Genomic DNA, 11,881 nt, shown 5'->3' with positions numbered 1-11,881 from the left:
ACACCAAAGTGTCTCTGATCATTAATGTTCCTCATAGCCCGACCATTTACTGTCACGTGTGGACGAAGGACCGACACCTGACCAGGTCGATCGGTGACCCCATTCCCACTCACGGCGCTTGGCTCCGAGCTGCCCTCTGAAGTGATCCGCTGAGCCCCTCGGCCCATCCATCCAGCATCTCTTCTCGGGAATCCCCGCTGACAACCCGCCTTCCATTGCGTGGACGAGCGGATGTGGCCCAGAACGACCGGGATACAGCTGTGGCGATCACTGCTGCCCTTTCCCTCAGCGCCCGAAGGGCAGGCGCTCTCGCTGGGTTTTTGTCCCGGTCCAGTCCCGGTCTCTCTCACTGTGCCTCTCGCACAGTAATAGGTGGCCGAGTCGTCCAGTCTCAGGCTGTTCATTTGCAGATAAACGGTGCTGCTGCCCTTGGAAACCTCGAGCCGGCTCCGGAATTCAGGCGCGTAGTATTTGTTATTGTTATACGCTATAGCTGCCACCCACTCCAGCCCTTTCCCGGGGACCTGTTTCACCCAGTGCATGTTATTGCTGCTGAGGCTGAACCCACTGACGTCACAGGTCAGTCTGTGGGACTGTCCGGGCTGTACCACCACTGACTTGGGCTGTGTCAGCACGACGGCGGACCGCACGCCTGTCAATAAAAAAGAGCAGAAATTAATAAAATGTTCCACGGGCAGAGGTTCACAAAGCCTCCGAGAAACAGCCGGTCCCGGGAGGAGGACAAGCCGCGGGACACCCACCTGCCAGACAAGACAGGAGGAGACAGAGATAAGGAACGACCCCCATCGCCCTGAACACTGAGCCGGACTTGGACACTGTTGAGATCGGCGGCTTCAGCTCAGGCCGGCTTTGTCCGGAGCCGCAGTGAGCGCTGTTTAAATAGGGACGTGGGCTGTGAGTGAGAGAGGGAGCCGCGGTTTGAACAGGCTCTCACACACTGAAACCAGAGGCGCAGCTTCCTGTCCCCGCCCACAGCAGCGATTTCAATTCCCCAAAAGATGTTTGTCTCTGCAACAGGCGGCAGGTCAGCGTCAGTGACCAGATCCGGATTAAAGATCTGTCACACTCTGCTCGATTCATCAATTTCAGCGATGAACGGTTTGTGTAAACTGAAACACACAGAATCCCAGCGAGAGAGACTGAGAGACACCAGTCAGTGGACAGATATCCTTCTGAGAGACAGAGACTGAGAGACACCAGTCAGTGGACAGATATCCCTCTGAGAGACAGGGACTGAGAGACACCAGTCAGTGGACAGATATCTGAGAGACACCAGTCAGTGGACAGATATCCCCCTGAGAGACACCAGTCAGTGGACAGATATCCCTCTGAGAGACAGGGACTGAGGGACACCAGTCAGTGGGCAGATATTCTCCACAGAGACACAGTCTGAGAGTGTCTTTGCAGGAAAATACATTGCAGTAGAAAGAGTTACCACACAATTGCCTGCCTGCACTCATAGCATGAGAATCAATGTTAAACAGAGATTCCTGGTGAAAATGGGTGGAATTTACACTTTTAAGATATTTTCTCTGTCAGGGACCTGGCAGCATGAATTTCACTGCAAAACCCTCAGCAGTTCTCCCCACAAAATCTCTTTGACCTGTTTCAGCCTGTGAGAGGAACAGGACATTTGATGCAGGGAACTCGGGAATTGAAGCCACACAACAGGAGAAGTTGTTGTCGTTGGTAACAGGATGCTCCCCAGTGGGTTGGCAGACAAGCGCTGCTGAACGGTCCCTATTGAAAGGAAACTGATGGGGGGAGGGTATCCAATGTGGCAGATCAGCAAGGTGGGTAATTCTGTGTTCCCACCCTGGTGATGGGAGTACTGCATGTCCCAAATCTTGCATCTTCACTAAAGTATAAACTGTGCTGATTGAATTACTAATCACACCAAAGCTCCCCCCTCTCAAGCTGTTTTGCCATCACTCAGCAGATTTCATGATTCCATGGCAAACCAGAGCGGTTTCTACAGACAATGAAGTACCTCTTAAAGTGGAGTCTCTGGTGTCACAGAGGGAAGGTGGGACCCAAATTACACAGAGCAACCTCTCTGAAACAGCATTGAGATATAAAGATTCAGATTCAGATTCAGTTTATTGTCATTTAGAAAACACAAATGCTATGCAGTTAAAAAATGAGACAACGTTCCTCCAGAATGATATCACAAAAGCACATGACAAAACAGACTACACCAGAAAGTCCACATAACGTTTGGCAATCCCCAATCCAGAGTCCAGAGAGGCTGCTGCGTATTAATATCACGCTACCATCTTAGCGCATTCCCCGGAGAGGAGCTCCAATCCCACCAGACAAAACAAGACCACAAACTAAAGCTACAAGACCTACATAAAACCATATATTTACAACAGTGCAAACAATAGCATAATTGATTAAAAAAAAACAGACCATGGGCACAGTAAAAATAATCTAAAGATGTTAAAAGACTAAGTTCAAAAGAAACCACCACACAGTTTCCACAAGTCCTCAGGGTCCCGATAGACTCGTTATCCCATGCCAGCGGCAGAAGGGAATCCCCCGCTGTGGACTTCCACGGCGCCGCCCGACTCAGCCTCGCAGACGCAGCACACAATGAAAGCTCCATCAAACCCAGCCTCGCAGACACAGCACACAATGAAAGCGACCTGACCGCAGCGAACTCCGAGTCCGTCAAACCTCCGAGCCTCCGACCATCCCCTCCGGCACAGGATCATCCTCTGCCGAGCGTATTAAGACGCCCCCGCCAACGGCCATCGGCAACACGACCCCGAGGACTGGGGGCCTGTTCTTCCCAGCAGAGTCCCGGACCTCACAGCAGCAGCAGCAACGAAGAAGGTCTTCCTGGAGATTTCCAGATGTTCCTCCATGCTCCCACGTCCGTTTTTCATCGATTATGATTGTGCACAGCACCCTGCTTCACAAATAACAGATAATCAGCTCCGGAATGGCCACAGCAAGCTGCGTCATGCTGCCATCTTGGCGATCAGACATTCAGTCTGATCAGACATTCAGTGATGCTGATTGAGCGATCAATTTTTTGGATGCATAGTAGAGAAATTTCCAAATCTTTTACATTCACCTGACACAACAACCCTACCAAGACACCAGTCAAAATGGTGAATCATTTTTTTTCCTCCAAGAGGACCACAAATTTTTGTAGGGTTTGTGTGCCTCAATAACCCAGAGATCTATGTTGACTTGAGTCAGGGTCTTGTGCTTTAGCTCTAGGTAAGGTCACCCATGCTACACAGGTCAAAGTGTAGGTACCAGACGAAGAGTGATCCACCATTCCTCCAAGTTCGGAGTTTCAGGTCAGGGTTAGTGAACCTGACTAGTCAAAAAGAAAAATAATTTTTGTTACGAGACACTCCTAACCACGCCATCTTCCAGATTTAGAATCTCTAATTCTGCAGAGTGTGGATAGCTAGTTGCAGCCCTTTTAAGATTCAGGATGATCCCACTTATTGACAATCATGTTTTGGGCTCCAAGAATTGAGTATTTAAAGAACATCTGAACTGATGTTCGGTGCTCAATCGTAAGCCCTACTGGTGACATTGTCCAGCGTTTGTTTTGTGCTCAGTTCCCAATCCAGTTTGATTCTGTGTCTTGAACTTTGCTTCGGATACTCCAGTGTTTGGGTCCAAACCATCCTCATCAAGGACTCTCATCACAGTTACAGAAACAGCAATGAGGAATCCTTCTACATCTGAGTGTGATGGTATTCCCTAGTCACCACCCAGGACTTGCATAGCTGACAGTAGTGAAAACTGAGAGAAAGCTACTGGCATGGTGAAGGGAGCCATGAACTTCACAAAGACCAAGAGCAAAAATGTTTTTTGGAAATGTACTAACCACGTACAACACTGCAAGCTCACACAAATAACCACAGTAATGTGTCTTTACAGCCAACACACACTGGTGTCAGTGAAAGCAGATGGACAGGGTCTGGCAGAATAAAGGCAGCAACTGGTGAAACAGTTCTATATTCAGGAAGGGAAGATGGTCAGCATCATGATGGTGTAGCTGTCATTTTGAAGAAAGGCATTGAGAAGTGCCCGCTGGAGTGAAAACCAATCAACAGTCGGCTGGTGAGAGTCAGGCTGAGAGTGAAGCAAGTGAACATGACTGTGATCCAGTGCTATGCTCCAAGTAACAATAGTGACATTGAAGAAAATGACATCTTCTACAAACAACGGAGGTAGAGTTAACACCACACCATGATGTAATCATCATAGGAGATCTAAATGGCAAAGTGGGAAATAACAACTCACACTTCACTAGGGTCATGGGCACACAAGTAAGTGAGACAATGAATAGCAATGGATAGCAACGGTGAAAGACTGGTGGAATTCTGTGCCGTGAACAATCTGATCATAGGATGACTCTCTTTCCACAAACTGACATTGTGTTCACCCAATGGATGTGACAAGATCCAGATTGACCATTTGATGATCATTGGTATGTGGAGCCGATCCCAGCAAGGTATAAAGGTGAAGAGGGATGCAGATACAGGAAGTAATCACAATCTTGTTGTAGCAGTGATGAAACTCATGCTGAGAAGCACTGGACCAGAGCATATGTACAAAGACATTTTGATGTTGAGCTCAAGGACACCAGTGTGCGATCTGCTGTCACCATTCAACTTAAGAACAGATTTCAGGCCTTTGACGAGGATGTGTCAGTGGACAAGGTCAACACAATGTGGAAACAGATTGTGTCAGTGTTCAAGGAAATCAGCGAGGCTTGTCTACATTACAGAGCTGGAGAGAAAAACAAAGAATGGATACTGCAGGAAACATGAACAGCCTTAGAAGAAAGATGGAAAATCAGGAGGAAAGTGTTTGATGCAAAGTCAACACAAATTAAGGTGAAACTTCAACTGGGAAGAAAGTGAAAAGCTTCAAAAAATGGATAAGAGAGTCTACATGGAAAACCTAGCAGTGGAAGCCAGTGAAGAAGCCAATCAAGGTGATCAGGAAAATATATGCAAGATGTCAAAATTGGTATGCAAAAAGCTCCAGGCCAGATCCAGTTGTCCCATGAGAGATAAAATTGGTTTGGTTTTGACAACTAATAAAGATCAAGGAGCACGATGGACAATGTATTTCAGAGAATTACTGAATAGAACACCACCAGATGAAGACCCTGACATACAAGAGGTAGCAATGGATCTAGACATCAATGCAACCCAGGAAAGAAGAGATTGTTGCTGCGATTAAATCATTAGAGAACAGCAGGACATGATATTTTGAACACCGAACTGTTCAAAGCTGAACCAAAAGTTGCAGCAGCCATTCTGCAATCACTGTTTATTATAATCTGGGAATGGGGACAAGTACCCAAGGACTGGACAAAGGGAGTTATTGTTAGGATCCACAAGAAAGGAACACTAAGTGATTGAAACAACTGGTGCGGAATCACACTTCTGTCAGTGACTAGCAAGGTTCTCAACAAAGTCATTGTCCAGTGGATTACAGGTACTGTTTATGAGTGCTTGAAGAAGGAGCAAGATGGCTTCAGGAAGAATAAAGGTTTTGTTGATGAGGTCTTCAGACTGTGGAATGTCATAGAGCAGAACGAAAAGTTGACAGTGACAACTACACACAAATTTCATGGACTTTGAAATGGCATTTGTTAGCATCAACAGGGAGAACCTCTGGTGAATTCTCGGGCCATGGAGGATTCATTCCAAAATTGTCCTGCTTATCTTGAGTTTGTATACTAATTCCACATTTGGAGCATGTAAAGTTCTAGTTATTGCATTACAGGAAAGAAGTGGGTACTTTGGAGAGGGTGCAGAGTAGATTCAGCTTAGTGTTGTTTCGATTGGAGCATATTAACTGTAAGGAGAGGTTAAGATAAAACAACAAGATTGATCAACGAAGAACCAAGTGGTGCTAGCAAAGTTTAAACTGGTCACTGGTGAGTAAGTGGCTCTTGCCAATAATGTCAACTATGGCTCCCATCACTTTACTGAACATTGTGTAGATGAGTTGGGCCATTATTGTCTAACTAGATTTGTCCTATTTTTCGAGAATGGACATACTGGGCAACTTTTCCCATTTTTGTGCAGATGTCAGTGTTGTATCTGTACTGGAGCAGTTCAGTTGGAACCATTAGTATAATGGCATTGGGCCAGAGCACAGATTTCCTGTTTGCAGCGTAAATAACCACCACCTTCAATCTGAGCCAATCTCTGTTTTCTTCCCATAGAACCCAATATTTATGTTTGGTTTAAGTCAGCTTTATATTGTTACTTCCCAGAGGACAGATGTCTCCATACTTGCATGGACCCCTTCTCCCTTCAGACTTTCAGTCCCATTAGTCAATCCTCTTTTCAATAATACTGTACAAGAATTGCTTATTGGTATTGGTCCCTGAATCAGAAAAGTATTTCTAGGCCTTCAGCAGCGAGCTTATTATTTTTAGTAAGCCTATTTCCTCTGGAAGGTCCCCTGTTCAGATTAAGTCAAGCCACATCTCCTACAGGAAGCTGAGAAGGATATAGCCTCTATATCACTGTCCAGTTTCATCCACCTGTCAAGAAAGAAAATATGAAATGTGTTTCTGGTAAATCAACAGCTGCACACAGAGATTCTGTACAAATTTATCCCATGCACTGTGTTAGAAGGAGGTTGTTCAGCCCTCTTTCTTAAGCTGATCTGTGTCCAATCTCCATCTACCTTCTTTGGCTCCACATATATTAATAATTGAACAAACAAAATTCTATTAATTTTGAAGTTTCAACTGACACTCCCCATAGCTCTCCAGTCTTGACCACTTCTCAGGGAGAGTCCCAGATTTCCAGTGCCCTGCATACCCTGAAATAACAGATTCTTTGTGTTATTCTTCTGTGCCATCCTTGAATGTTTTTAAGTTGCACTTGCTTTCAATTTCCACACTTCAGGGAACAGAAGACCAGACCTAATATGCTAACTATCCCTGTCCCAGTAGCACTTCACTGACCCCCGGCCCAACAGCAATACCAAACCCCTCCCCGCCAAGGAAAATACATCCTTCCTGAAGAGTGATGCCAGTGCTCCAGATGTGGTCTAACTTATGGAATCTGTGTCAGTCAGCTGACACAGCAGAAACAAGACCTCTCTTGAAACACGAGCTCACCAGACAACAACAACCTCTGTGACTGTGGGCAGTTTACCTCCTTATGTTTCTCACCACACCTGAGTATTTTCATGTGTACCTGCCTCAACCTACCATTGGCTTGTATTCATTACAGTTTGTTCAAAATTTTCTAGGCTTACAGCTGTAAGTTAAAAATCTCACAGCTGGCTAATCTGTTCCAGCTCCCTCTGCCTCTTTGTCCCATTCTGAATTGAGATATGGAACATGCTCCACTCTACTCTCTCTACACCCATGACTGTGTGGCTAGGCACAGCTCAAATGCCATCTTCACATTTGTCTGTTGTTGGCAGAATCTCAGATAGTGATGAGGAGGTGTACAGAAGTGAGATAGATTGGCTGGTTGAGTGGTGTCACACCGACGACCTTCACTCAATGTCAGTCAGAATAATGAATTGATTGTGGCCTTAGGGAAGGGAATGTGGGGGTACACACATTAGGTATCACTGAGGGATCAGCAGTGGAAAGGGTGAGCAGTTTCAAATTCCCGGCTGTCAACATTGCTAACTGGGTCCAACTTATTGATGAAATGACAAAGAAGGAACATTAGAGGTTAAATTTCATTGGGAGTTTGAGATGATTTGGTGCCTCGAAAAGCCGCATCCATCATTAAAAACTCACATCATACAGGACATGTTCTCTTCTTATTACTACATCAGAGAGGAGGTACAGGAGCCTGGAGACACACACTCAACATTTCAGGAACAGCTTCCTTCCCTCTGCCATCAGATTTCTGACCAGGCAATGTATCAATTTATCAACACTACCTCATATTTATATATACATTTATTGTAATTTATGATTTTTAATGTGTTGCACTGTACTGCTGCCACAACACAACAAATTTCACTACATACGTCAGTGATATTAAACCTGTTTCTGATACTGATGGGAGTGAAGGCAGAAAATAGTTGAGTCTGATGATCTGATATACCTGACCGTAGGTGACTGGTCTGGGCCCAACTGCTGCCACTGGGAAACAACAGTTCCTGAGAAAGAGTTTGGGAAGGAATAATGAAGGGAAAATAAAGAGAGAGGAACATGCAGAGCGAATGAAGGAGGAAGAGAATACGAGACATGACGTGGGAGAGAATGAAATGGAGAGGAAGTGACAAGAGGGGTGACAGAAAGGGGAAAATGGAAATGAGAGAAATATGACATGGATATGCAGTGAGTGAGGGGGGAACAGGAGAGTGAAAGTCCTAGGAAGAGATAAAGAGAGTCGGAGAGGAACATGGTGAAGAAAAGTAAACTCAATAGATTTTGTTTCCCTCCTGAAACTCTGGTACTACACAGACTTAAATGAAATGTACAGCACAGGAGCAGATTCAGACCAATAATTTCATGCCATTGTTCATTTTCTGCATGAACCTTCAGTCACTCCATCTTTGTGCAACTGGGTTATCTTTTCCGTCTGTTCCCTTTCTCCACATTCACTTCTGTGGAGAGATCTACATTCTCCCCACTCCCTGGATAAATAATCTAAATAGTTTTAATCCTCCTGAAGACTGAACCACCTTTCTTCTCCACCCTATCAGGTAATTTTATGTGGAAATGTGCTTTACACTTCAACATTCTCATGACTCTCCTATCCAGGGTGTACTTGAGCATCAAAACCATTCACGTGTTACTAATGTGGTCAAAAATGTCCCCCTGTTTTCACAGGGAAGAGCCCTAAAGTTGAACCCAGTACATTGCAGCATCGAGGTGACAGTGTCCCGACTGGGAGAAATTCATGGGACTGGGTAAGAGTACAGATTGTTTTTGTTGAAGTTAAGCATAGGTTTCCATGCCTGCATTTACCTGGGTGAAACTTCATGAAACCCCAGTTCTGTTTGCTCCATTGTAAGGATGTGGAGGCTTTGGAGAGGGTGTAAAAGACGTTCACGAGCATGTTGCCTGGATTACAGAATATTACCTGTAAGGAGAGGTTGAACAATCTTTGACTGTTTACTCTGGAGCGTAGGCTGAGAGGCAACCTGATAGAGGCTTATGAAAGTATGAGAGTCATCAATAGGGTTGTTACAAGAATCACCCCTTGTAATAATGATCTGGGAAGGACAGAGAATCTGTATTTACTGACAAGTAACTTTTATTGTCTCAACTCAAAAGCACGTGGGTTCACAAACTAATTACCTGTGTGCACCTGACTAGAATCCCTGACCCTCCATGAACAATCAATGAAGCCAAAAGGTATTACCCGGGAAAGGAGTCAACGCTGGCCAGGCATTCCTCATGGTCCCAATCTCCATGTATCAGTGAGGTCCTACTTGTTCACAATGGTTGGTCTCTGGTTACTGGAGAGTTATCACCCCTGTTTATTTGGAGTTCCTGATTCTTACAGTGTTGCTCATCAATTGAACTGGTGGATCTCCATCCTATTGGCTCAAGGACACCTGACCTACCTCAGTCACCTTCTTACTGGTCATTGTACAGGGCTACACTAACATTGTTTCATGGTTCTGGCCATCCCAGCCTTGTATATTTGAGTCTTTCAACTCTGACCGGCCCAAACCAGTTAAATGAAGTGACCCGGACAGCGTCAAACAAGATAACAGATTTTTTTTGTTTAACACAAAGTACACTGCAGATGCTGTGGTCAAATCAAGACGTACAAAAAAGCTGGATGAACTCAGCAGGTCAGGCACCATCCGTTGAAAGGAGCAGTCAATGTTTCGGGCTGAGACCCTTCATCAGGACGTCAAAGATTTTTTTCTTTGGTAGGTCTGGCATTTTGCATAGTAAGTACCTACTCATTCAAGAATGGTCTCAGATTTAGCAGGTCATTACCTGAAATTCCTTGCATCCACATTCAATTGCTCTGATTAGATCGCCCCAGAGTAACAATCAGCTCAGAGTCCAAAATGTGGGGGAAAAAAGACAACTGGTTTGTCTGCCTCGCCTGTCCTTGATTAGGCTGGAGTTTCTTCTGGCGGACAGGGTAGACAGTCAGAGTTATTTTTCCAAGGTAAAATGTTGTATCCAAAAATACATAGACTTAAGGTGAGGGGTATAACATTCAAAGGAGATTTGTGGGTTGTATTTTTTACACAGAGAGTGATAGGTGCCTGGAATGCACTGGCAGGAGTGGTGGTGAATCAGCATGATAGTACAGTTGAGATACATTTGAAAAAGCACATGACCATTCAGGATATGGAGGGATATGGATTATGTGCAGATAGTTCAGTTTAGATTAATTTGGTGTTAAGGTTGTCACAGTCATCATGGACTGAAGGGCCTGTTCCTGTGCTGTACTGTTCTGTGTTGTAGGTTTACTTGAAGCTCAGTAACTATTTGTTATTAATAGCTGACAGATGTCTGAAACTCTGCGATAACATTAACACTCAGTCCTTACACTTCCTCTCCGGTTTCACAGGCAGGTTTAATTTGAGCAGGGGGCCCTCCCAGTGGAGCTGTGTTACTAAAAAGAATAAACACACTGCTTTACATATGGAAATACAATTCTAACATTGTGCTTTGCACCAACCAACAGGTTCACGTTTACCACACAGAATGAAACGAAATGAATCAAAATCAAAGGTCAAAAGACACAGAGACAGCAAGACCCTCTCCTCGTTACAGAGCATTTGCCACGTGTCAGAAACGGGCTCACTGTAATGATGATTGAGTGTTACTGATTGATTTATTGATTATGTTATGGGAATGAGCAGTTCAAATGTATGTACACCTGCACTTTATGTTCTGAAGCAGTTGGGAGACTCCCACCAACTACTTAAAGTGTGTTTGCTCAAACTGAGCACAAAGGTCCATCTTGGTGATCAGATAATTGTGAATTGTCATCAATAAAGTGAAAAAGAAGGAGAAACTAAAAGATGCCACAGACTGCCTTGTCAACATTACACCAATGGGTGGGCAGAATCCCGGTGTGACATGCTGATGTTTGTTGATGAGAACAATTGCTGCCCAGTGAATAAAGCTTAGACTGAAACAACAACACAGACCATAATCACTTTGGATCACTGTGGGAATTGGGGGTTATCATTGGCCTGGAAGCTCTCAGGCCCTGAAGATCAAGGATAACAAACTTGCAGATTCAGAGACATTCAATAATCTGTTATCTCATTGTCATTGACAGGTTATCAGCTGATGAGGTCTGCAAGAATAGATGTGTAGTAAACCTTTCTCTCTGGCATCAGGACAGTAAAATTTGTAGTTTTACTCCTGTAAGAGCCTTGGGCCAGTACCTTGCTGTTTGATTTTTGTGTTCACCTTGAATTAAATAACATCACCTGACCTGGATTTGAGTCTCTTTAAACCGTTTATCAATCTTGGTAAGAACATATTGATAGATCTAACAATACCTGTAAATAATTGTCCCGAGGAAGGTACCAGGATGATACTACCTTATTATTTTGGGAAGTTGGCCCTTTCAGGTTTTGGATTGGACTGCATAGTTGTAATTTTTATTGTAGTTTAACTTTCTTGTGTTTGTTTGTTTTTAAATAATAACTTATATACATGTAATTGCTCAGTGAGTTGCGGGTATCACATTGCTCGAATAGGGACTATTTTATTGTTTAATTTAAGCAGTGGAATTTGAATAGAATGTCTGCTACCAGTTTTCAGCGGTCATAAGCAATGGGTTTTAATGCCCCTTCTTGACTGCTGAAGAACTTTGAGTTCAGGACCCAACACAAGTTTAAGTTTTAATTAATGAATCCATCAGACAGGCTGGGAAACCCAGCATTTGGTAGT

At 44.3% G+C, this 11,881-nt stretch overlaps 1 long non-coding RNA gene across 2 annotated transcripts in view; it reads left to right on the top strand.

Moving 5' to 3' along the window:
• The window catches only part of LOC140716614 (uncharacterized), a 101,589-nt gene extending 90,165 nt beyond the window's left edge, over window positions 1–11,424 (top strand). The window contains exons 3-4 of one of the 2 annotated variants that reach the window (XR_012096328.1): window positions 8,831–8,910; window positions 10,659–11,424. This is a non-coding gene — a long non-coding RNA (uncharacterized lncRNA). The remainder of the gene's footprint in view (window positions 1–8,830; window positions 8,911–10,658) is intronic. The other variant, XR_012096327.1, reaches the window with a different exon arrangement.
• The last annotated feature ends 457 nt before the right edge of the window (window positions 11,425–11,881 follow it).

Source organism: Hemitrygon akajei, chromosome 25 (genome assembly GCF_048418815.1).
Source record: "Hemitrygon akajei chromosome 25, sHemAka1.3, whole genome shotgun sequence".
NCBI classification, from domain to species: domain Eukaryota; kingdom Metazoa; phylum Chordata; class Chondrichthyes; order Myliobatiformes; family Dasyatidae; genus Hemitrygon; species Hemitrygon akajei.
This window is presented reverse-complemented; position numbering and strand designations above follow the sequence as displayed.